The sequence below is a fragment of the Pseudophryne corroboree genome, chromosome 11 (genome assembly GCF_028390025.1).
Source record: "Pseudophryne corroboree isolate aPseCor3 chromosome 11, aPseCor3.hap2, whole genome shotgun sequence".
In the NCBI taxonomy this organism is placed as follows: domain Eukaryota; kingdom Metazoa; phylum Chordata; class Amphibia; order Anura; family Myobatrachidae; genus Pseudophryne; species Pseudophryne corroboree.
The window spans coordinates 80,701,630-80,728,075 of record NC_086454.1 but is presented as its reverse complement, the minus strand read 5'-3'; positions in this window follow the sequence as shown (position 1 = coordinate 80,728,075).

Here is a 26,446-nt window from a genome sequence, read left to right as displayed (position 1 = left end):
TCTAAACTACTTGAATGACTGTCCTACAGCGTCTCACAAGTTACCTCTCTGACAACTCCATCCTTGATCCACTACAATCTGTCTTTCAACCACTCCACTCTACTGAGACTGCCCTGGTGCCATAAAAATGACCTGCTTTCAGGCAAATCCGGGGGCCACTTCTCTCTGCTTATCCTTTTGGACCTCTCTGCTGTCTTTGACCTCTCCTCCTCTGCATACTGCAAAACATTGGCATCTCTAGCCCTGTCCTTGACTGGTTTACCTCTTACCTCACTAACCGCTTCTTCTCTGTATCTGCCTCTGGCACCACCTCACACCCTTCCATCCTTCCTGTTGTTGTCCGTCAGGGTTCTGTCCTCGGCCCCCTTCTGTTCTCCCTGTACATCTCTTCCCTAGGTGCGCTCATTTGGCCACCTCTATGCTGATGACACACAACTCTACCTCTCCTCTCCTGATCTATCCCCCTCTGTCCTCTCTCAGGTTTCCAGCTGCCTCTCTGCCATCTCCTACTGGATGGCTGAGCGCTCTCTGAAGCTCAACATAGGCAAAACTGAATTGATTATCTTTCCCCCCAGCCAGTGTAACACCCCCTACCAATATCTCTGTCACTGTTGACAACACCATCATCTCCCCTGTTCCCCAACTCTGCTGCTTGGGTGTCACTCTTGACTCCTCCCTCTCCTATTCACCCCACACCCAAGCTTTGGCAAAATTCTGTTGGTTCCAGCTATGCAACATTGCTCGCATCAGGCCATTTCTCTCCCAGAGTGCAACTAAACTTATCATCCACTCACTGGTCATCTCACGGCTCGACTACTGCAACGTTCTCCTCACTGGCCTCACTTGCTCCCATCTTGCTCCCCTCCAATCTGTCCTCAACTCCGCAGCTAGGCTTAACTTCCTCTCCCGCCGCTCCACATCTGCCACTCCCCTTCAACAAAATATGCACTGGCTCCCATTCCCCTACAGAATTCTCTTCAAACTCCACACCCTCACATAGAAGGCCATCTCTAATTCCACTGCTCCCTACATCTCCAACCTCCTCTCCTTTCATACGCCCCTCTACGGTCGGCCAATGACCGTTGCCTCTCCTCTACCCTGGTCACTGGTTTCCATGCTCGCGTTCAAGATTTTGCCCGTGCTGCACCCCTTCAGTGGAACGCACTCCCCCACTCCATTAGACTCTCCCTGACCTTGTAAAGCTTCAAACAGGCACTGAAAACCCACCTATTCATCAAAGCGTACCCTTCTGATGCATAACCTAGTCCTGAGGCTACTCCTCCATCTCCCGCCTCAAGCCTTGACCATCTCTGCTATGCTTACACCCTGCTATCAGGCTACCTCCTGCCTGCTTGCACCTCATGTCATCTCTCTGTCGCCCCTTCCTACTACATTGTTAGCTCCTCAGAGCAGGGCCCTCTTTCCTCTTGTTGTCAAAACTCTCTTCTCGACACATTTCACTCACAGCCCTCTCCTACTCAGCAACCATCTTTACCCACTCTTTCTCCTGCTGGTAAAGGCTTATCTCTATCTATGGCCACCAGCTCCCAGTAGTACGCTGATCACTCACTTGCTACTTACATAGAAGCTGTATTATGCCTTAAGAATTGTGGTGCTCTTTGTTTCCTGTATTTTTGTTATTTATTTACTGTAATGTTAAGATATGTCTCTCTGTACTGGCTCTTTGTACGGCGCTGCAAAACACTTGTGGTGCCTTATAAATAAAATGTAATAATAATAATAATAATACTTTATATTATTATTTACATTACTTCCACTTGCTCAGACCCCAGAATTATTAACTGTACATAAATGTCTTAAATGTTCATCATCCTATCAGATACTAATAATGACGGTGTTTGTACCTACCCATGTTGTATGGTTATAATTTCACATGAGCAACATAACAATTGTAATTGAAATAACTGTGCGAGAAGACAGAGAATTACAATGTAGCAATGAAACCTGATGGAATAGCCTTATTGTGATTGAGGTCAGTCTATTTGTCTGTCAATCTTCTCTACATAGAAACGGGAGGTTGTGTATTATGTCAGAGAACTTGAAATCGATTTGTGGGACTGGCTTATCGTGACCACCACCTCACATGCCAAATAAGATTCATATGTGAAAGTAAAGCAAATTACCAAGCAACTGGGCAAAGCCATGTTGCCCTGCAGGTGGGGCAGATGTAACGTGTGCAGAGAGAGTTAGATTCGGGTGGGTTATATTGTTTCTGTGCAGGGTAAATACTGTCTGGGTTTTTTTTTACACTACAATTGAGATTTCAGTTTGAACACACCCCACCCAAATCTACTTGAATCAGGTCTTCTGTGTGTGTGGAGTCCATTTTTCTTCTACATATTAATGTAGAGCCGCAGGAGTATGCAGCATTGTTGGTTTTCTTTTTTTTTTTTAAACGTACTAGTATGGGTGACAGGCTGTGACAGATTTTACCTATGGGCTACAGGATTGCAGCACCCCCCCAGTAAAATCAGCCACTGCGAGTGAGCCAGATGCAGTCCATGAGACTGCACTGGCTTCACTGTGACTGGCAGTGACTTCCTACTGGAAGTGCTACCTGCCAGTGACCTGCAGGACAGGCAGTCCCATTGGAAGGTGTTTCCTCTCTCTGGGACTGCCAGACCTGGCAGCGATTAGCAGAGAGCTGCCTTCCTACAGGAAGCCACTCCCTGTTCATTGTCAGCCCTGCCCGGCTTCTATGGGCTGCTGCCAGGGCCGGCTCTTCCATTAGGCAGCTTTAGACGGCTGCCTGGGGGCACCTGCTCCTGGAGGGCGCCACTGAATTCATCTAGCTAAAAACTGAAGGATGTCTCTGTATGCAGCCTCCTCCTTTTACACTGCACTGGCTGCTGCTGCAGGTCTACTCAGGTGCAGCGGCCGCCACTATCAGGCTGCACCACATAGTGTCTCATTGCTTCCTCCGTTCTGACTTGTAACATCAAGTTAAGTAAAGGCACATAGGAGGCGGATGTAACTGTGGCTACCGAGGGGCGCCACCATCATAGCCCTGATGCACCTCCTCCAGGCCGCTGCATCCCGGCTCTTAAGCAGCAAGCAGCATCTGACTACATGTCTGCATCCGCAGCGTCACTGTAATGCTGCTGCCGCCTGTAAGAGGAGCCATGCCAATTACGGAGAAAACAAGGAAACAACTTTTACAGTAAGTAAGTAGCCCATGGGGGTGACTGCAGGACCACAGACAGTACAGAACTTACAGCCTGATGGGTGGATTGCACTTGTAAACAGCATAATAGGGAAAACACAGGCACTGGGGCACAGTACAGTACATATGGAGGAGGGGGTCAGTAATGAACATACATTTGGGAGTTTGGAACACAATAAGGAGCGTACAAATATAAGTATGTGTGCATATATGTTTGTATACAGTACACATACAACTAAATATCCCCAGCAGAACTCATATGCAGATGCAGTATATATATCTCCCTCTGAGAGGTGAGGGTGGGGTTTGCGGGTTAGGAGGCACAAGGCTGAAGCTTTGCCTAGGGTGCAGAAAAACCTTGCACTGGCCTTGGCTGCTGTGATGCAGTCCATTGAAGCCGGTGGATTGCACACGCACAGTTAAGTCGCTGCTTGTGCACATGCGCCGGTCCTGGTGCCTGTCAGTTCCATTGTACAGGTGTCAGGATCCGGCTGGCGGAGGAGACCAGGGCAGCAAGTCAGGTGAAGGGGATGAGGCAGCAAGGTCAGTGGCAGCCCCCCTCCACCACATAGGAGCCGCCGCTGGTGACAGGGGTTAAGGCATTCAAACCTCCAAGCAGAGCCGGCCATAGGCATAGGCAAACTAGGCAATTGCCTAGGGCATTTGATATGCCTAGGGGCATCATCAGCTTCTGCTGATTATAATGATATGCGACATGCATATATTCTGTATGTAGCATTTCATATGCAGATACAGCCACAGTCTCACACAGTATATTGGCATGCTGCATATCAGTTTAATCAGCAGAAGCTGCTTGTGCATCCTAGCTACATAGCAATGCAAATAAGATGCATTTTCATTAAAAAAAAAAGTGCCCGACGTTAAAATATAGGGGGTACAAGGACTGCTATGGGTGAGGGGTGATGGTGCTGGGAAAGAGGTGCAAGGTCAGAGGCAGAACCAGCGGTGGTGCTAGGGGGCACCAGCCAAAATCTTGCCTAGGGCATCATATTGGTTAGGACCGGCTCTGCCTCCAAGCAAACCATCATATGTTTTTGGTCTGCAGGCTATGTAGGGTTGGATGGAAGGGTAAAGATGCCTGTTTATCGGCGTATCATTTGCACCTAGTATAGGCTGATGATGATCGCAAGTATCAAACCAAGGGTTCAGATAGGGAGCGGGCACATCACAAAGGAATGTAGTCAATATGTCGACATTCAGAATGTCAACTCCAGGCTGTCAACATGGTCTATATGTTTGGCCATGAATCTCACAAAGGCTAGGAGGTCAGTGCCATGTTGTGCTCTACAAATGCAGAGGTAAGAGACTCATCCAGGAGTGATGAGAGTTCTCTCTAATCTCTGATATTTTTTAAATTGAGCACACAATAATATCAATGGTATTGTTTAAGTACAATCGATAACACATTATAATACTGCCACACAACCATTTCTTTCACAAAACTGCATGCTCTGTCGAATGCCCCTTAGCAATTACTATATGCCATAATAATACTTGTTATCATTCTGATTCAATGCACACTTAGAGATGGCTCTGTTTATATCAAGAAAACAGTGTACAGGTACTCCTCCAACATTTGGTGTTCTTCTCTTGGTCCATTTTGTGCTGCCATTATACAGAAGTCTCATAACTTTACTATTACTCTAGTCTTTACTTTCACTCTGCAGAGAGAGTGGGAAAAAAACACTAGTTGCAACTAGACAGTATGGGGGTAATTCAGTGTTTGCGCCGGCAGCTACCAGTGTGGGGCGCCCGCCGGAGCATTTCAGCTGCTGGCGATGGAGTTGGCGAGCATATATGAGCGTGAAGTCACACATTTGGTCACCCCAGACACCACTTTTCATTTTATGTGACTAAACCCAACACTGCACAGCGCAAAAAAAAAATCAATATCCCCCCCCCCCCCCCGGTATTCCGACACTTTAGACGGGAGTCAGAAAAGTCTGAAAAACGGTACTGAGCTTGAATAGGTCGAATCCAGACCTGAAAAAGTCGGAAACTGACGTTTTTCCGACAAGTTGGGAATTCCGAAAATAACTGAATAGACCTCTAAGGGGCCTATTTATCACCATCCGCATCCAGGATGCAGATGACAGGTGATAAAACTGCCCAAACTCGCACTGCGATAATTGATTACATCGCAGGGATGTATCAATTATCGCATGCAGGAACAGAGCTTGCGGTCAAGCTCTGTCTCTGCGATGCCTCTTTGCTGCCCCGCCGGCATCGCCGCTACAGCTGCTGCCCGGTCGACCCCCCCATCGCGACTACCCCTGCGCGCTGCAGGATAATATAGTCACCTGTCCAGGGAGCCAGTCCGCGCTGCTTCAGGAGGCTGCCAAGCGCCGGGTCCTTCTCCTGCGCTGTGACCCCCGGTGCTGTAAAGTGCACTGCCATTTTGCAGCGTTACTTTACTGCACCGGGGTCACATTGCAGTATATGGGGGATCCGGCGCCCGGTAGTGCTCACTGGAGCAGACACCAGCTCCCTGGACAGGTGAGTATGTTTGGGGTTTTTTTTTGTTTTTTTTTACACTGTGATCAGCTTGTGTGCCAGGGGCAGAGAAAGCTGGACATAAGGGTGCTTATCGCAGTGCTGCCCTGAGCTGATGAGATTATCACAGGGCACACTGCGGTATTTTTTCACTTTTTTTTTTAGTACATTTTTTAGTAAATTTGGCCACATCACATTTCCCATTGTAAGTATGGGGAATGCGATGTGGGTTACAAAAACAAAATGAATTAAAGGGTTTAGAGCAGTTTTTCATGAAAACTGCTCCAAATGCCCTTTAAAACATTTAAGTGATACTAAAATAACGTGAAAAGGGTGTGAAAACATTTTCCCCTTTTCACATTATTTTAGTAAAAATAATGTTAGTAAATAGACCCCTAAGTCTGTATTACTGCAGGGGTTAAAGTGAGCCGGAAGGGGGCGGAACTGCGTTCCGTCAGTTCCACTTGGAGACGGAACGCAGTTCCGCCTCCTCCGGCTCACTTCACCCAATGTGTGCCGGCGCCGCATGGAGATGCCGGGCAGCCGCTGCTACCAGCGGTGCCCAGCTCTCCCCGCACAGTGGAAGCCCGGCGGCAGGAGCTCACTACTGAGCTCCTGCTTCCGGCTCCCAGCTCTAGTGTGCGCTATGGGAGAGACATCATGACGTCTCTCTCATAGTGCAGGGAGCCGGACGCCAGGAGGATCACAGCGGTCGGACGCTAAGTATGGTGTTTTTTTTTTTAAGGCACGTCTACTGGGGGCAAGCTACAGGGGGCAAGCTACAAGGGGTAAACTACTGGGGGCAAACTACAGGAGCACATTACTGCTGGGGGCATTACTACTTGCGGCACACTACTGGGGGCATAACTACGGGGCTAAACTACTGGGGGCATTACTATTTGGGGACTAAACTACAGGGTGGCTAAAATACAAGGGTGCAAACTACAGAGAGCATTACTACTGGGGGCATTACTACTTGGGGCAAGCTACATGGGGCTAACTACTGCGGGCAAACTACAGGGGTGCATTACTACTGGGGGGCATAACTACAGGGGTGCATTACTACTGGAGGCATAACTACAGGGGTGCATTACTACTGGGGGGCATAACTACAGGGGTATTACTACTGGGGCAAACTACAGGGGCATTACTACAGCGGGGCTAAACTACAAGGGGGCATTACTACTGGGGTCTAAACTACTGGGGGCATTACTACTTGGGGCAAGCTACAGGGGGCTAACTACTGGGGGCAAACTACAGGGGCACATTACTACTGGGGGCATAACTACAGGGGCACATTACTACTGGGGGCATAACTACAGGGGCACATTACTACTGGGGGCATAACTACAGGGGGGATAAACTACAAGGGGGAAAACTACAGGGGGCATAACTACAGGGGCTAAACTACTGGGGGCATTCCTACTTGAGGCAAACTACGTGGGGCTAAACTACTGGGGGCATTACTACTGGGGGGCTAAACTACTGGGGCATAACTGCAGGGGCTAAACTAAATGGGGAATTACCACTGGGGGCTAAACTACTGGGGGCATTACCACTGGGAGGCTAAACTAAAGTGGGGGTAAACTACTGAGGTCATAACTGCAGAGGCATTACTACTGGGGGCTAAACTACTGGGGGCATAACTCCTGGGGCATTACTACAGGGGGCTAAATGACTGGGGGCATTACTACAGGCAACATTACTACTGGGGGCAATACTACACAGGGGCATTACCATTAAGGGCATTACTAATGGGGGCACTACTAATGAGGGCATTGTAAAGGGGGCACTTCATAAGGGGCATCACTCCTGGGGACATAAGGGGCACTACTACTGGGGGCATTGTATAAGGGGCACCACTACTATGGGCTCTATATAAGGGACACTACCAGTACAGTGGACATTGCATAAGGAGCACTACTACTGTGGTCATTGTAAAAGGGGCGCTATTGCTGTGGGCATTGTGTATTATGGGGTGCTACTACTGTGGGCATTATGTGTATTAGGGGTGCTACTACTGTGGGCATTATTACTATTGTGTGAGCACGTGTCCCTCGCCAGGGGCAGCGGCCGCCGCGCTTACCCCTGCGTGGCTGCTGGTCCGTTTGGCGGTCCTCGTCTCCGGCGATCCTCGGGTCCCGGCGTCTGGCTGGCGCGGCTCCCGGCGGTTCCCCGGAGCGTGGGCGCCGCCATGACAGCCGGCGTCACGTGGGCGGGGAGCAGGTGATGTCACGAACCCGCTTCACCAATCCAGTAGAGGCGGGAGATTCAAAACCGGACGCCGGGCAGAGCCTCGGCGCCTGAGTATCGTCTCTTTTCTGAAGTGGATGCCAGAGCTCCCGTACGCAGTGTGTTTCCCAGCAGCTATACTCCAGTGCATCTAGCATTCAGGGTGCCTTCCTGCAGCACAGTCTCCAGTGATCCGAGCAACTAGTGTGTTCCTCTGCAGTGCAGTTGCCAGCGCTCCCTGGATTCAGCAAGGCCTGCGGGCCGAACCAACTTTAGTGTTTCCAGCGTTCAGTGGCTTTAAACATCGCTCACAAATTCTTCAGTGTCATTCACCATCGCTCACAAGTTCCTCATTCATCAGTGTCTTTAATCATCGCTCACAAATTCTTCAGTGTCTTTCACCATCGCTCACAAGTTCTTCATTCATCTGTGTCTTTAAAACATCGCTCACAAATTCTTCAGTGTCTTTCATTATCGCTCACAAGTTCTTCATTCATCAGTGTCTTTAAACATCGCTCACAAATTCTTCACTGTCTTTCACCATCGCTCACAAGTTCTTCATTCATCAGTGTCTTTAAACATCGCTCACAAATTCTTCAGTGTCTTTCACCATCGCTCACAAGTTCTTCATTCATCTGTGTCTTTAAACATCGCTCACAAATTCTTCAGTGTCATTTACCATCGCTCACAAGTTCTTCATTCATCAGTGTCTTTAAACATCGCTCACAAATTCTTCATTCATCAGTTGAACATTGCTCACGAATTCTCCAGTAACTTTTTGACATTGCCCACAAGTTCACTTTCTTTCATGTGCCGCTGTATTGCTCCCTTCCCTTAATAAAGTTCCTCAGCATTCATTCACCTAACCTAACTATCAGAGTCTTGTATGAGGAAATCCTATATCCGACCATCCCTGCTCCGACCCACCTGTGGTTCCTTTTCCCGACCATCGGAAGAACCCCCGAGTCCACAACATCCCCAACCAAGGTCAGTGACACCACGCCACTTTAGTTTCAAGACCACGCCCCTTTTGGGGGCGCGCACCTACAACACGCACAATACTTTTCTTGCATGGGCGCCGGGGGGAGGGGGGGTGAGTTCCACCACCTCTCTAGGACAGTTCTAAGCACTGTATTACTGTATTGTGTTTTTTGCTCCAATCTTAATAAAAAAAATTTTTTTTTTTAATAGAGGACTATATAATGAAACAGAATAGTGGGTAATAAATATATTTACAGTAACAATGAAATTAGACTTGGCATTAGCATAAAGTGGCTGGCGCAACTTTTGCAAAAGACGCAGCTGCTGCACCTTCGTCTGCCTCAGAATCAGGACCTGTACCCCCAGATTTTACTGACCTGTAATATAATTCAATAAGAGACACACAGGAATGATGTGAATAAGAACTAGGGATGGGCAGTGATCCCTGATCTTTAAATAGAAAAGTTTGATTTCATACCCGATGCATCACGATATTTGGATCAGTTCTAGAGACATGATTTATTAATATAATTGGTTCAAAATCCCACTGTGTACGAAGAGATGGTTTTACCTGGTCCCCGGCATCCGTCGCACCTCTTGTTCCACTGCGCATGTGGTCTTGGAGAAGCTCTATATTATTTGGATGATCATTTCCTGCATTAAACGCACCCATGGCGACCCCACTTTGATCCACAAGATTGATGTGTGACCGCCAAATGTCCATCCCTCACCTGATCTCAGAGATTTGTAGATCAATCAGCGACTGTCTCCGGCAGCGCCCTCTTCCAAACACTTCACAAAGAACTGCATTACCAAAAGGAAATGCAATATAATGACGTCAACAAAAAAAATAAAAATGTAAATTAAGGAAGACTTATGCATCTAAGGATTTTAATATTATTTTGCAGTTTTGATAATGTCAATTATTATCTTTAAACATAAAGCTATACACTATTACCGTGGAGCCGCTATGGCCGCTAGACCACGTGCACGTGCTACGCACTTTGTACGCTATTTGCGTACAGAGTCCCGCACGTGGTACGCACTTGGCGTACACACGCTGCGCTGAGTGTACGGAACACACACACAGTTGATAACGTTTAAACCTTGTTAATAAAATACAGTAAGAATATGCTTATACTCTAAACCTTAGTAGTCAGATACTGTAATGATGTAGCGCTTAAAACCCTTAACAATGTGTATGCTGTTTGAGCGATTGAGACGCTAAGAAAAGCCCTTTGCAGTAAACAGTGAAAACACAAGACCTGGTTTGGATTTAAAAACCACAGCAGCTCTAACACCGCCGTGGATGGTTTAGAGAAAAAGGGAAACACAATACAAGTTATACACTACAAACTAACATAGAAATCTAAACAGAATAACAGAAAATAAAGTGAACAATGGCGAACAATTGCAAACAAGAGCGAACAAAATGATAACATAAATGGCGAACAATTGCAAACAAGAGCGAGCAAAATGAGAACATAAAAGGCGAACAAAATGGCTACAGAGAATAATACATACGTGGGGATGATTCGCAAGCACGACCTGGATCCAGTCCTCAGCATTCAGGGAGAAAGCCTTCAGAGAGAGAGTGAGGCTGGCCAGGCAATGGTGGTCTTTATATAGCACAACATACATTCACAATACAATGAATGGTACCTTGTAATCTCATTGTTCATTGGACACAGGAATGTGTCTCCACATTATAGCAAAGGTCATAGGTGGATTTGAACAGGTGGGCTGTGTCTTTCCCCAACTGCTCTGGTGGGAGGTATCCTCAGGATTCCCGCCGCATGTGTAATTTACAGCAAATACAGTTAATGTTCATAAACTACATTTGTACATAACTATACGCAGGAGCGAGCGATCCTTTCCTAACTAGCATCGGAATGTTACCCTTAAAATACCCTACAGCTGGATACTAGACACCACCTTTCAACCTTTGTCTGACCCTTCCTATCATGTAAAGAGGAATCTCTCTGTCCAGGAACAGTTTAAACTAAACATACTCGCTGACATTGTCTAGGGGAATATTAAATACAAAGCACACTATATGGGTTAAATATGCTATGATCGAGTCGCACGCTAGACGCTTACAAACTCTACGGTAAATGCGCATACCACGCGCGTGATCGCCGGATCGATCTTTACGCAAATTGCGGATATGTGCACGCACGGCAGAGTGTGCGAACGCGCAGCGGGCATGTGCATGAGGGGTTAGTACAAGGCATATGCATCATGATATTTTTCGACTTTGACAGTCCACCCTTTGGCAGTTAACAATAACTGCCACTATCTAAACAATTTAAGCAGAAAAATATATAATACCGTGAAATACCTATATATGATTGGGTGTAGGGAGGAGAGGAGAAGGTGGGAAATGTATGACCTAGTGGGATAGTAAAAGCATGTATGTATGAAATTCATGTCTGAGGGGTCATGTATCGTCGTGCAGTACAAGCTTCGAGGTATTGCGAAGTATACACTGAATCCTTCTTATCCCGTATTAAGGGTCTGTAAGTGGGCTAACAAACTCTACCGAGCTCTTTTCGGCTTTTAGTTCCAACAAATGGGGTGCACATTAGTTGATGATACATGGAGGGGGAAAATATGTGAGTGCTAATATATGTACCTATATTACCTGTCGACTATGTGTGTCACTACCTGAAGATCGTAGAGATGATGATAAGAAACATGCGTTATAAATGCATTCTTATGGTAATGTGTGTAATTGTCCATGGATGTCTTGTTGATGTCTTGTCCGGGTTGCTGTATCTTTGCTGTAAGTGGCAAGCAAAGTTTTTCAAGTGTCCATAGAAAGTTAAAGTCTCTAAAAGTTCATCAAATGTCTGTGAAAAAGTTCATCAATGGACTTGTAGGAATGTGCATCAAAATCTTCTTCCGAGTGGATGTCTTTTTACCTTGGAGAAAAACAAAGGAGAAACGGGTGAAAGAAACGGACCGTGGAATCACATTTTATCACAGCATTGTCTCGATTGATGGGTCATAAATTAAACCAGTTGTTGTAACAATGCCCTCGCTCCTCAAACTCATCAATTTGGTACTGCGCTTGCAATGCATTAAAATCCGAACACATCTGAATATCACTCCAATCATTATGACAACTCCTAGGTTACAAAGGAGAAATTTCCCTACATTAACGATAACATTTTGAGCCCATTCTCCTAAACCTGAGAACCAATTGTGTGGGTTCAACCATGAAACCCAGCCGGTCAGTTCATTACTCACAGAAGTAAGGGTAAGGTTGTGTCTCCTTCGGAACTCCCACTTCAATTGCAAGATATCGTCCATCTTTTGATCTATGACCTCGGTTGAGTCATCAGTGCTGTTTGTGATATATGTACAGCACTTCACACCATACTGAGTTGCTAGGGTGACACAATACCCGCCTGTCACCGCTGTGATGTAATTGAGAACCATCCTGTGCTGGATCAGTTCCGTTTTGTAAGCTTGCAATTCTCTCCCAGTATACCTGAAGGTGTCATCATACATCTCGGTGATATTGTCTATCAGGTTCGCTAGCGCAGTTATATACCTAAAATTTATAACTCCTCTGGCGGTACGGGTGATATCTAGCGCGAGTAGGAATTGAATCCCGGTGGATTCGTGGATCAAATCAGAGGCTGCATGCTCTGTCCTATCTATAAGGTGTCTCTTAACAATGTGTTCGTAGTGAGTGTGAGTGTAAGGAGCTTGAGCATTGCGGTGAACGTCTTTCATTTTATCATGGGTAATGGTCATTACTTCTGGCAACACTCTTCCAATGTAACACAATCCCTCTGAGTTTGGGGCAAGCCACTTATACGCCTTCCTCCCACATATGAAATATGCATCATCGGGGAGGACATATGGGACAGAATATGACATCACCATATTACAAACCTTCCAGGTGAAAAATCCTATCCCTAACTCTCTCATTTGTCTAGTACATGTATCAGGCTGTATGATATGCGCACAGTATCCTGGTGATACTTCTCCAACCCGCATGGTCCTACTTCCTAGAGTATACCTATACTGAAAATATCTCCCACCGTTGGCTATTCGGCGTATAAGTTCTGAGTCTATGGGCATTTTATCGGCTCTGTGTGAGAATGTCATGGTTTGGTTGTTCCATGTCACTTCCCAATTTCCCGGCTTTCGGGGATTGGAAATGTTAAAACATATTAAGGACCTATCCACATGATATTGGTGGAGCTTCAAACTAGGAGGCTTAGAAATATTAAATTTCTTGTCCACCGGTCTCCCACCCCTTAATTCAAGTACCTCGCCTATTGTTAAAGAGTATGGCACTAGTCCTGACTTTCTATGACCTTGAGGTACTTGTGAGCACACCCAGCATTCCGTTTGGTTTAAAACCTTACCCACTAATGAGTGATAGTCACTCAATGGATGACGGTCCATGTTGATATTAAGGCTGGACTGACATCTCTGGATGCACCCGTCCTCAACTATATTTTCACAATTCCTACAGATACAATTCTCCTCAGCTAACAATCCTTCACAATGTCTCCTAGTGTCATGACTACCAGATCGTTTTCTGATACTCGCCTTTGCTCGGTGACTGTGTTGCTCTTGGAATTCTACTAATCCATCCTTGTCATCAGAACCCATTCCAGATCCTTTCTCGACCTCTCTGGTACTCTCACCGAAATAGACTGTTCTGATCAACAACAGGGTCAACAGGAAAACCCGGAACGCAGTCTCTTGGGGTAAGTCCATCTTGCAGGAGGAGAAAGAAAGAGTGGTAATGGGAGGTAAAGAAAATAATTAGAAGGGAAAGAAAATTGGTACGATAATTGTCCTCTAGTCTTGTTGTTCTTCTTGCTCAGATGCCGTCTCAACAGTGCTGCCTCTCAGTCTTCCCAAAACGGACACTCCAGTGATACGATATTCTTTCCGAATCAGCGACCTTTCTGTAAGGAGCATAGATCTTGCATTACCATTTGTTTAACTGTTGTGTGACATACCATCCTTAGAACATGAAAAAACAAAAAGAGAGAGAATAATAGAAAAAGAGAAAAATTGTCAGATTTCCGTTCACCATCAGGCTGTCACACCAACATGTCTATCGGTATCTCTGCACAGTCTCCCCCACCAGTATTTCCACTCTTCACCCTCTGTGCATGGCCAGGCACAATGATGCTGGTAAGATATACTGGGGTTGGGTAGACCTCTAAAAAGACCAAGTAGACATGTGACGTTTGAGCTGTGGTTCTGCTGGTGAACGTCAGAGATGAAGAGGAAACATTTAAAGATAAATCACAGAGTTTACCTGGCCGCTCTTGTGTCTACAAGGAATGACCTACCAATTACACCGACTGTAACCTCAGGCTTACTATCAAGGCTAACAATCAACTTCACTGGCTGCAAATTACAGGTGCGGCCCAAACTTTTTCCTATATGATCCCTGATTACAATTTACGTGCGTCATACAGTGTGTCATGTTCCGGTCTAGGGGGTCGATATATTTTATGTGGGTTTCTATAGGTGCAGTTTCGTGCAAAATGTCCTTCCTTCTGACAGTTATAACATTTTACCACATACGACTTACCGTCAGGGGTCTGGGGCTTAGGCTGAGGTGGCCTTGTTGTAAGGGCCTGTATACTTACTGCCATCAGCTTATCGCCCTGTGACTCCCTGTGTCTAATGATGTTCTGATCATGCCCGACAGCGGTCTCTCTCAAAGCAGCCACCGACATACCTCTCCAGTTAGGTTGAGTGGTTTGTACCCTAGTTCTCAACACTTCCTTTAACCCATCCATTAATACAGAAACTGCTACTTCCCTATGGTGCACATTTTCCTCAATGTCTACAACTCCAGTGTATCTAGCCATTTCCTCTAATGCCCTATGGAAATAGTCAGAAGCAGTTTCACCTTCTTTTTGTCTAATGGAGAAAATTTTGTTCCACTTGACAACAGTTGGGAAATATACTCCCAACTGCAGATTGATCTGTTGAACATTTTCCTGATTGTATGCATCAGTGAGAGGTTTCTCTTCATCTAACTTACAATCAGAAATACATTTCAAAGGGTCAATAGTAGAGGGCAAACATGCCCGCAGTACTGTCCGCCAATCTTTGTTAGTGGGTTCGGCGGCGTTACCTAGTTCTTTAATGAACCTTTGGCATGCGGCTAGATCTTTCCTGGGATCAGGAAATTCAGACATAATTGTCCTTAATTCTGTCCGGGACCAAAGGCAATGAATCGCAATGTTCCTGACGGGAGTGACTCCCTGAGCGTCAGTCTTTCCATTTGGGACTTGGATCACCCTGACAGGATTAAGTTCAATTACATCACTCTGTGTTTCTTCTACAATGTGAGGTGTAATTGTTTCCGCATAATGAACAGTTCCGTACTTACCCGTGGACACGACCTCACCTATCCCTCCACTAGGGGCCTTCGCTACTCCTCTTACTGGTTGGGCCGTGCCCACTGTAGTCTCTTGTATGGTGGCTGCTAAAGAGAGTGCCGATATCGTTGTGGGCTCATCTTCCAGTCCTGAGGGAAGTTTAAGATGGGATACAACTTGCATGGGTTAGCATTAGCATCAATACACTTATCTACTTTACTCTTATCATTAATACATTTATTAAGTGCACTTTTATCATATACTAGTATGCCATTCTCTGTAGCCATTTTCTCTCCCGTTATGTATGGTGGTGGAGGTGCTGTTGCTATCAGTTTCCTGCTAGGGTTGGAACCAGCTGCTTGAGCTAATCCCCTTTGTATCTCACCTTCCTGTTGCCATAACTGTAAATAATCATAATGTCTAATCCGTTGCTTTCCGGATTTTATCAGACATATCCTTCTCCTTAAATTTTGCAAAACCTCAGGATTAAAACTGCCTACCCTAGGGAACTGTTCCCCATCGTTCACAGTCATATGTTCCCACTCATTGCACAAGACCTCTGCGTGTGATCCATATTTCTCACACATTATGTTCCTCGCCGACCCTTTGGGCCGACAAATATCAACGTGAACCCTTGTTGATCGTCCCCTACTTGAGCAACTGGCCCCCATTCTTTGCAGGTATTGCCTTCTCAGCGAACCCTTACAAAAACCAACTTACTCAGTGGTAAGGCGACGGTGAAAGTTCTCCGAGCGCTTTCACCCACTCACGCCCCTATTGGCCTATACACCAAGCCCTGTGTCCAGTGCCGGTAGTACCCAACCTCGGGATCGTTTGTAACCTCTATTTACTGAGAGCGTGTGGGAGTATGCTACCCCTCCCAGTAAATATCAGTTGTTGGAGATTTCCTAAGTGAACAGCGAAACTCCCTTAAAATGAAAAAAAACCTACACAAATCACGTTTACCTGTACAATTAGCGTCTATGATCCCGCAGCAAATTTAGTGGGTATGAAGGTGAACTAACTAATGTACACAGTAGCATGCGGTCCAGTCGCACTGCGTATAAGTAACTATTACTTATCCGCCGAACGACCAGCGGAATCGATTGTTTAGGCTGCGAAACCTCAGCCGGAGCGTATTCTCAAAACGGGCCTATATGGGTACTACGCAAACCCCCGGGGCTGCGCTTACTACCTCTGACCTTTCTCAAGTCAGGGTTTTCAGAACTTCGCTAGTTACCTTAAACGGATTTCTGACTTCGCCGACCTTTTGGGTCTGCTGATTGCTACTTTGCTCCTTTATACCTCATACAATGTTAACGTGAGAAAGCCACTCCCACGCCACCAAGTGTCCACTCACCTGATGTGGTCTCCGACGGGATCCCGAATTATGGGTTCACAAAAACCTTTATTTTCACACTCACTCCTGCTCACTCATATACACTTTGATTTTTTTCTGTACAGAAAATTACTTTCATTCAGGTAAAACAGGCTAATCCCAGAGGTGATGCAATAAGAGAAGGATCTTTTAAACTAAAATTTTGGAAACTGAACAAATTTGTGCTATTATCGCGTGACTTCCGTATCTACTAGACTAAAACAATGCTATCGTGTGATTTGTATTTAGTGGGCGTATCCGTACGCACGTTGCGTAATATACGCCATGTGTGTAGGCCTTTGCGTTGCGTACGCAGTCTCGCACGCGGTCAGAGACACGTGTACACAGGCCGGATACGTCCGCAGTAACACAAATAACACGCTTCTATAAAATGTAAACGATATTTAACTATAATCGCTTACCAAGCACCGCACAGTATCTCCTGTATAAACCTTTATACCTGGGTCAGGCTGCGTGTGTGCTTTACAATTACTCCCTTAAGTATTACCCTTTACTTTTAACTAAATAGCAACAAATTTCTCAGCACGTGATCAATGCTAATGGCAAACAAGAGGGTAGAAATGCGAAAATACACAAATGAAAATACAGGTATGTGCGTGTGTTACGTGTGCAGTTTGCACCAAACAGAAATTTAACAGATTTAAAAGACAATAGCTTAACGTCCTTACCTTTCGGATCCGGATCCCACCAGCATCCCTACAAACCAAGCGGAGCAGACGCTTATCTAATCAGCACTACTGTATCCCCGACCACCAAACGGCTTTCAGGGGATACTACCTTCCCGCCCTTTGCTGATAGATAGAAGTCTGCCTTGTCCTGCTAGGCTGCGGATATGAGGAGGACCGGACGAGCCCTCAATTGATAATGTCAATTATTATCTTTAAACATAAAGCTATACACTATTACCGTGGAGCCACTATGGCCGCTAGACCACGTGCACGTGCTACGCACTTTGTACGCTATTTGCGTACAGAGTCCCGCACGTGGTACGCACTTGGCGTACACATGCTGCGCTGAGTGTACGGAACACACACACAGCGGGCGCACACACAGTTGATAACGTTTAAACCTTGTTAATAAAGTACAGTAAGAATATGCTTATACTCTAAACCTTAGTAGTCAGATACTGTAATGATGTAGCGCTTAAAACCCTTAACAATGTGTATGCTGTTTGAGCGATAGAGACGCTAAGAAAAGCCCTTTGCAGTAAACAGTGAAAACACAAGACCTGGTTTGGATTTAAAAACCACAGCAGCTCTAACACCGCCGTGGATGGTTTAGAGAAAAAGGGAAACACAATACAAGTTATACACTACAAACTAACAGAAATTTAAACAGAATAACAGAAAATAAAGTGAACAATGGCGAACAATTGCAAACAAGAGCGAGCAAAATGAGAACATAAATGGCGAACAAAATGGCTACAGAGAATAATACAAACGTGGGGATGATTCGCAAGCGGGACCTGGATCCAGTCCTCAGCATTCAGGGAGAAAGCCTTCAGAGAGAGAGTGAGGCTGGCCAGGCAATGGTGGTCTTTATATAGCACAACATACATTTACAATACAATGGTACTTTGTAATCTCATTGTTCATTGGACACAGGAATGTGTCTCCACATTATAGCAAAGGTCATAGGTGGATTTGAACAGGTGGGCTGTGTCTTTCCCCAACTGCTCTGGTGGGAGGTATCCTCAGGATTCCCGCCGCATGTGTAATTTACAGCAAATACAGTTAATGTTCATAAACTACATTTGTACATAACTATACGCAGGAGCGAGCGATCCTTTCCTAACTAGCATCGGAATGTTACCCTTAAAATACCCTACAGCTGGATACTAGACACCACCTTTCAACCTTTGTCTGACCCTTCCTATCATGTAAAGAGGAATCTCTCTGTCCAGGAACAGTTTAAACTAAACATACTCGCTGACATTGTCTAGGGGAATATTAAATACAAAACACACTATATGGGTTAAATATGCTATGATCGAGTCGCACGCTAGACGCTTACAAACTCTACCGTAAATGCGCATACCACGCGCGTGATCGCCGGAGCGATCTTTACGCAAATTGCGGATATGTGCACGCACGGCAGAGTGTGCGAACACGCAGTGGGCATGTGCATGAGGGGTTAGTACAAGGCATATGCATCATGATATTTTTCGACTTTGACACTTTGCTGTTTTCTGAGCCACCCCACACGCCTGCCATTATGATGAGTTTGGACCCTATTTAGTGTGGATTGCAAATTCTGCTCAAAAGCAGAATTTGCAATCCATTCTTTTGCATGCTGGGGGCCGCCCATAACAGGGAAAGGCCTTCCAGCATGCTACCCTCCGCCCGCCCACTGCGACCATTCTCTAATTGCGATCGCACCCCAATTACTGCATTGTCACAAACACTAGGGAAGCCATTTTTTCGATCAGGGCGGCTGCGTGTTTGACAACATGCAGCCGTCCCAAAACCGCCACAGATATGCCCATGTTTTGCCTGCACCGCCCCTGCAACAGTTGCGAAAGCAATCGGGGCTAGCCGGGGGGACAAGGCAAGACAACTGAGGGGGTATTCAGTAGCAGTCGCTATTGAGATGCGATCGCATCTCCCCTCTTTCCCCTGCAGTGCACACACACAAGACCCACTCTGCGCGGTTGGGGAGATGCGATCGCATCTCAGTTATGCAAATGCCTCTGCCTGATTGACAGGCAAAGGCGTTTGCGGGGTGGTACGGGGCAGCAACGTGGCGTTGAAGGGAGGTGGCGTGCGTTTGATCGGGCGTGGGAAATGGAGGCGTGTTCAGGGCAGTTCTGCATCTGCCTTTGCTACCTGGCTGCAGAGGCAGGGGGCATCCACAAATCAGCCCTGTGCTGGGCAGCACCCAGCATGCGATTTTATCATTAGCAATTTTGCAATTGGTACTATTGTGTGGCATTGCCCCACCCATTTGCGGCATGCGACTTTGGCGCACACTGTCCCTTTATTGAGTATGGTAGGGAGGGCGCAAATTTATAGTTTGCAGGGGGGCGCCGAACACCCTTGCACCGGCCCTGTCTGAAACTGCAAAAAAACTTTTTCGGAACGCTCGGCTACACATGCGATCGCACACTTGCAAAGCGAAAATACACTCCCCCGTGGGTGGCGACTCTGCCTTTGCACGGCTGCAAAAAGTAGCTAGCGAGCGATCAACTCGGAATGAGGGCCTGTGTGTCTAGAGAAGCATGCCACCTGGCTATATGGTGCCCTCAAATTGGGACTATCCCACCTGAATGGTGAAAGTTAGGATGTATGCTATGTTATTGCGTGGTGACACATCCAAAATACCTGGCATAATTTACTGCTTAGTTTTACATTACTCAGCTATTATACAGTCCTATATCCCGACGCTGTAGGTCGAGTGATATTACATAGATCAAAAGAATATAAAGTTACTACTAACATTTCTAATAATTTCAGAGTAGGTTGTATTATTTATATTATTTATATAATACCGATGTCTTCCTAAATAACCTTAATGACATCAGAACTGAGGTTTATATACATATAGTAACAGTATTTGTACATTATATGTTTAATCTCCAGTATAAAAAAAAAACACAACACAGAGGAACAATTACTTAGAACAACAGATAATTCATCAATCCTTCTGCTCTGTCCACATTCTCCCCACAGCCCAGGCACCAGATGTACCTTCATTCATGTGGCCGAATCCCAAACCTCTGGTGACACACACCTGGAAGCCCCCGGCTCTAGACAGCTGTATGCCTCGGATTACCATATCCTCCCCAGAAAGCTCCGCCTTTACTCCGTATCAATCGCTTGTCAATTCAGCTTAACTTGGCCTGTGACTGACTAGTCTAAGGCAGAGAAGAGGGACTGATCTGGAGATGAATGGTTAAAATTAATTGCTACATACGAAAAAACTGAAAGATAATTATTCCTGCTTCCCTGTCCCTGCTCGAGGGTAGATGACCTCATTAACTTGCAGCTTGTACACAATTCAATTACTAGGAGATGGAAAATACATTTTTAATTACCTCAGTGGCTTGCGTCCCATTCATCTCCATTTGCAATGTGGTTTTTATGGTGATACGCTGTGAAGTATGGGCAGTTTCTCACTACGGTTAACCTGGCACAAAATCTTACTGATTTTTTTTAATTCTTAAATATTTAAAATTGAAGTTTCCACTCTGACATCTACATTTAAGTTATGGAATAGGCCAGAGGTTCCCAAACGCGGACCTCAAGCTCAAGGCACCCTAACAGTCCAGGTTTTAAGGATATCCATGGCTGAGCAATGCTTGTTAAATCAAATTGATTAAGGTACTAATTAAGTTACCTGTTTCCAAGCTTGGTTATCCTTAAAACCTGGATTGTCGGGGTGCCTTGAGGACCGCGTTTGGGAACCTCTGAAATAGACACAAGTTACAGTTGCATGCAATAACAGGCATGTCTACCCTCTGATAATTTAAATCTATTTTGTTGATTGTGTCCTTCTGCAACTTTTACTAAATACAGAGAGGTATATTTACTAAGATCCGTATTTCAGCCGATTTCACTCAAAATAGAAGTCGACTGACATCGGCCGTGCAAAATTGCAACTTTTTGATTTTGAAATCGGTAATTTACTAAGCTACTGTGTTTGTCATATTCGTATTTTCCGATGTCGATGTCATTCGTATTTCTGGTGTGTGTTTTCCGGCCGTATGTGTTTGTATTCGAGCCGAACATGGATGTTTGGATGCATGATTCCTATTTTTCAAGTGCGGCAGTGTTTTTTAGACAGTGTTTTATACATTTACTTTCGATTTTGAAGGTGATGCGTGATTGGTTGTGACGAATACGTGGGAGTGTCAAAGCGCAGCCATATAAATACTAGTGATGAGCGGGTTCGGTTTCTCGGAAACCGAACCCCCCCGAACTTCAGCCTTTTTACACGGGTCTGAGCCGTGCTCGGATTCTCCCGTGTGGCTCGGGTAAACCGAGCGCGCCCGAACGTCATCATTCCGCTGTCGGATTCTCGCGAGATTCGGATTCTATATAAGCAGCCGCGCGTCGCCGCCGTTTTCACACGTGCATTGAGATTGATAGGGAGAGGACGTGGCTGGCGTCCTCTCCGTTATAGTCATAATAGAAAAGACTAAGAGTGACATTGTTATAATTGTGGGGAGGATTGGGGACGGGGAGCAGCTGTTAGGAGTACAGTGCAGGGTTTTGCTGATAGTAGTGAGTGTGACCACCAGTTTAATCCGTTCTCTGCCTGAAAAAAACGCTCCATACCATATCTGTGCTCAGTGTGCTGCATGATATATCTGTGCTGAGTGCTCACACTGCTTAATTGTGGGGACTGGGGAGCAGCTATAGCAGGAGTACAGTGCAGAGTTTTGCTGACAGTGACCACCAGTATACGTTTGTCTGCCTGAAAAACACTCCTGTGGTGGCTTTTTTTCTTTATACTAGTAGTTTAGCAGTCTGCTGACAGCAGAGGCGGATTAAGACTTTGGAGGACCCGGGGTACTTAAGACAGGGGGGCCCTCTCAGGTCTAAAATTAAAACCATAAAAAAAAAAATAATAATACATGCATATATATGACCCAGAGCCTTAACTCACATTTAATTCTTTACAGCAAAGAAAAAATTCAATGCAGCCTGTCTTACTTGTCTTGCTGCTGATAAAGACAGGCTGCGAGAGACACAGTACAGGAGCAGAGGGAGAGATCCTCTGCTCTCCTCGGAGCACATCTACCCTGCTCCACGAGTCCACAGGCTGCTCCGTTTCCACTTCAGCCTGCGCTCCAGCCAGTAAAGGAGACGCAGGCTGCAGCTGTACAGCCCATTGGTTAGCTGAGCCGTCACCTAGCAACCCAGCAAAGGTCTGCGGCGCCGGCGGCAGTGACGGCAATCAGTGCCTGCAGCGAAACTCATAGCTGCGGATCGGATCTATAACAGAGATCCGATCTGTGGCTGGTGGCAGGGGGGCCCTCTCAGACTGAGGGGCCCAGGGGTACTTACCCCCGGAGTCCCCCCCTTAATCCGGCTCTGGCTGACAGTGTCCACCAGGTCCATTTATTATACAGTATATTATATATATAGCAGTATGGTAGGCCACGGCTGTACCTACCTCTGTGTCGCCACTCGTCGTCCATAAGTAATAATAGTATACTATCCATCCATCTACATTGTATACCTGTGGTGGCTTTTTTTTCTTCATACTAGTTTAGCAGTCTGCTGACAGTGTCCACCAGGTCCATTATTATTATTCTGTATATATTATATATATAGCAGTATGGTAGGCCACGGCTGTACCTACCTCTGTGTCGTCACTCGTCGTCCATAAGTAATAATACTATACTATCCATCCATCTACATTGTATACTTGTGGTGGCTTTTTTTTCTTCATACTAGTTTAGCAGTCTGCTGACAGTGTCCACCAGGTCCGTTATTATTATTCTGTATATATTATATATATATATAGCAGTACGGTAGGCCACGGCTGTACCTACCTCTGTGTCGTCACTCGTCGTCCATAAGTAATAATAGTATACTATCCATCCATCTACATTGTATACCTGTGGTGGCTTTTTTTTCTTCATACTAGTTTAGCAGTCTGCTGACAGTGTCCACCAGGTCCGTTATTATTATTCTGTATATATTATATATATAGCAGTACGGTAGGCCACGGCTGTACCTACCTCTGTGTCGTCACTCGTCGTCCATAAGTAATAATAGTATACTATCCATCTACATTGTATACCTGTGGTGGCTTTTTTTCTTCATACTAGTTTAGCAGTCTGCTGACAGTGTCCACCAGGTCCGTTATTATTATTCTGTATATATTATATATAGAGCAGTACGGTAGGCCACGGCTGTACCTACCTCTGTGTCGTCACTCGTCGTCCATAAGTAATAATACTATACTATCCATCCATCTACATTGTATACCTGTGGTGGCTTTTTTTTCTTCATACTAGTTTAGCAGTCTACTGACAGTGTCCACCAGGTCCGTTATTATTATTCTGTATATATTATATATATAGCAGTACGATAGGCCACGGCTGTACCTACCTCTGTGTCGTCACTCGTCGTCCATAAGTAATAATAGTATACTATCCATCCATCTACATTGCATACCTGTGGTGGCTTTTAGTTGTGCGCAAAATATGGAGAACAAAAATGTGGAGGTTAAAAAAATAGGGAAAGATCAAGATCCACTTCCACCTCGTGCTGAAGCTGCTGCCACTAGTCATGGCCGAGACGATGAAATGCCATCAACGTCGTCTGCCAAGGCCGATGCCCAATGTCATAGTACAGAGCATGTAAAATCCAAAACACAAAAGATCAGTAAAATGACCCAAAAATCAAAATTAAAAGCGTCTGAGGAGAAGCGTAAACTTGCCAATATGCCATTTACGACACGGAGTGGCAAGGAACGGCTGAGGCCCTGGCCTATGTTCATGGCTAGTGGTTCAGCTTCACATGAGGATGGAAGCACTCAGCCTCTCGCTAGAAAAATGAAAAGACTTAAGCTGGCAAAAGCACAGCAAAGAACTGTGCGTTCTTCGAAATCACAAATCCCCAAGGAGAGTCCAATTGTGTCGGTTGCGATGCCTGACCTTCCCAACACTGGACGGGAAGAGCTTGCGCCTTCCACCATTTGCACGCCCCCTGCAAGTGCTGGAAGGAGCACCCGCAGTCCAGTTCCTGATAGTCAAATTGAAGATGTCAGTGTTGAAGTACACCAGGATGAGGATATGGGTGTTGCTGGCGCTGGGGAGGAAATTGACAAGGAGGATTCTGATGGTGAGGTGGTTTGTTTAAGTCAGGCACCCGGGGAGACACCTGTTGTCCGTGGGAGGAATATGGCCATTGACATGCCTGGTCAAAATACAAAAAAAATCAGCTCTTCGGTGTGGAATTATTTCATAACAAATGCGGACAACAGGTGTCAAGCCGTGTGTTGCCTTTGTCAAGCTGTAATAAGTAGGGGTAAGGACGTTAACCACCTCAGAACATCCTCCCTTATACGTCACCTGCAGCGCATTCATCATAAGTCAGTGACAAGTTAAAAAACTTTGGGTGACAGCGGAAGCAGTCCACTGACCACTAAATCTGTAACCAAGCTCCTGCAAACCACACCACCAACTCCCTCAGTGTCAATTTCCTCCTTAGACAGGAAAGCCAATAGTCCTGCAGGCCATGTCACATGCAAGTCTGACGAGTCCTCTCCTGCCTGGGATTCCCCCGATGCATCCTTGAGTGTAACGCATACTGCTGCTGGCGCTGCTGTTGTTGCTGCTGGGAGTCGATCGTCATCCCAGAGGGGAAGTCGGAAGACCACTTGTACTACTTCCAGTAAGCAATTGACTGTCCAACAGTCCTTTGCGAGGAAGATGAAATATCACAGCAGTCATCCTGCTGCAAAGTGGATAACTGAGGCCTTGGCAGCCTGGGCGGTGAGAGACGTGGTTCCGGTATCCACAGTTACTTCAGAGGCAACTATAGACTTGATTGAGGTACTGTGTCCCCAGTACCAAATACCATCTAGGTTCCATTTCTCTAGGCAGGCGATACCGAGAATGTACACAGACCTCAGAAAAAGAGTCACCAGTGTCCTAAAAAATGCAGTTGTACCCAATGTCCACTTAACCACGGACATGTGGACAAGTGGAGCAGGGCAGACTCAGGACTACATGACTGTGACAGCCCACTGGGTAGATGTATTGCCTCCCGCTGCAAGAACAGCAGCGGCGGCACCAGTAGCAGCATCTCGCAAACGCCAACTCGTTCCTAGGCAGGCTACGCTTTGTATCACCGCTTTCCAGAATATGCACAGAGCTGAAAACCTCTTACAGCAACTGAGGAAGATCATCGCAGAATGGCTTACCCCAATTTGACTCTCCTGGGGATTTGTGGCATCGGACAACGCCAGCAATATTGTGTGTGCATTAAATATGGGCAAATTCCAGCACGTCCCATGTTTTGCACATACCTTGAATTTGGTGGTGCAGAATTATTTAAAAAACGACAGGGGCGTGCAAGAGATGCTGTCGGTGGCCAGAAGAATTGCGGGCCACTTTCAGCGTACAGGCACCGCGTACAGAAGACTGGAGCACCACCAAAAACACCTGAACCTGCCCTGCCATCATCTGAAGCAAGAGGTGGTAACGAGGTGGAATTCAACCCTCTATATGCTTCAGAGGATGGAGGAGCAGCAAAAGGCCATTCAAGCCTATACATCTGCCCACGATATAGGCAAAGGAGGTGGAATGCACCTGTCTCAAGCGCAGTGGAGAATGATTTCAACGTTGTGCAAGGTTCTGCAACCTTTTGAACTTGCCACACGTGAAGTCAGTTCAGACACTGCCAGCCTGAGTCAGGTCATTCCCCTCATCAGGCTTTTGCAGAAGAAGCTGGAGGCATTGAAGGAGGAGCTAAAACAGAGCGATTCTGCTAGGCATGTGGGACTTGTGGATGGAGCCCTTCATTCGCTTAACCAGGATTCACGGGTGGTCAATCTGTTGAAATCAGAGCACTACATTTTGGCCACCGTGCTCGATCCTAGATTTAAAACCTACGTTGTATCTCTCTTTCCGGCAGACACAAGTCTGCAAAGGTTCAAAGACCTGCTGGTGAGAAAATTGTCAAGTCAAGCGGAACGCGACCCGTCAACAGCTCCTCCTTCACATTCTCCCGCAACTGGGGGTGCGAGGAAAAGGCTACGAATTCCGAGCCCACCCGCTGGCGGTGATGCAGGGCAGTCTGGAGC